Source organism: Daphnia carinata, chromosome 10 (assembly GCF_022539665.2).
Source record: "Daphnia carinata strain CSIRO-1 chromosome 10, CSIRO_AGI_Dcar_HiC_V3, whole genome shotgun sequence".
NCBI lineage: Eukaryota > Metazoa > Arthropoda > Branchiopoda > Diplostraca > Daphniidae > Daphnia > Daphnia carinata.
Window position 1 is genome coordinate 7,326,614 of NC_081340.1, and position 1,404 is coordinate 7,328,017.

Consider the following 1,404-nt stretch of genomic DNA (forward strand, 5'->3'; position numbering starts at 1 on the left):
CCCAATGACGTCACGTGTTACGTGATAGGCCAAACAAAACAAGCTTTTCTTTATAGTTGGTCAACAGGAAAGTGAAATTGTAAAGCAAACGTAGAAATGAGAAAAAAATTGGGATAAACACGAAGTTGAGTCGTTAAATATGACCCAAATTTTGAAGGTTAGGGCAGCGAATTTCTAACGAGAAAGCACTAAGAATGTCCATTGGTTTGAGTTCTTTCGGTTTGCTAAGCGTAGCAACTTCACTTCCGAACAACTGCAAACGTATTTCGAAAAAGACGCCTGTGAGAAAAAAAGGGGCGTATTCGATAAGTTAGTAAACAAATTGAACTTATTTCTACCCTGTCTCACAGGACGTTTTGCAGACTTTCACTTGATCTTCCACAGGGACAGCTTATAGCCCTAATCATGGGCATTATCTTCTCAATTGTCCAAATGCTAACTAAGTCGGACCCCAGCTGACCCCGACTTTAATAGTTAAAATAACTAAGCTTAGGAATCTCTGATTTTCTAGCTAGCTAACTCATCAGTCCTATCCCAAGGCCAGTCGTTCTACAAATAGAAACGGCCCAACGCAACGAAGGATGCGTAAACAAGAACTGGGGCATCCAGAAGAGTTGGATGATTCCACTTAATCATTTGGTTGTTGTGGGTTATCACTGGACGTCACTTATCGAGCTTGCAGACTAAACCACTAAACTGCGTCAGATCCAACGTGATTGTGGCAACAACAAGTTAACAATCAACAAGTGATGACGTTGGCGGAACTTAAAACCCGGATACAGCATGATTAAATGTTGGGTCGGCGTACGATCACTTCATCACGTCCACATTTAAACAAAAACGTAGGCTGAGCTTAAAAGATAAATTATCTGCACTTTGAAATAATTTTTGTTGTTGTTGCTATGTAACAAAAATCTGCAACGAAAAATGTCGTTTCTTTTCAAATTTACGGTTTTAATCTAAATTATTCTTCTTGCCTTTTTGTAATGCGCAGCTCAATTTTTTTATCACGTAACCGAGCCTTCCACAGCATGATGCAAGTGATCGTGCTGTTGTTAACGGGCAAGCTAAGGGACAGCTAAGATAAAAAAAATATATTAAAAACAGATTCTCAAATGATTTGGGAGTAAACTGGAAAAGGACGTGTACTAGTAGTAAAAGTACATACTTTCCTCTCCGGGAGGCGTAAAATGGAAATGTAATACAGATTAGAGAAGCTTTTCGGATAATAAGATGTAAAAAGAAATCAAGTCGTTTTCCTGGAAATGAGGTGGTAAAAAAACGGTACACGTTCATGTTCAAAATGCGAAAGTTGGGACCGGACACCCAAATTTGACAAGGAATGAACTCTTGATGAGAGTTAGGCTATGAAAAAGACTAATTTTTTTTTTAACATAAAAAGAA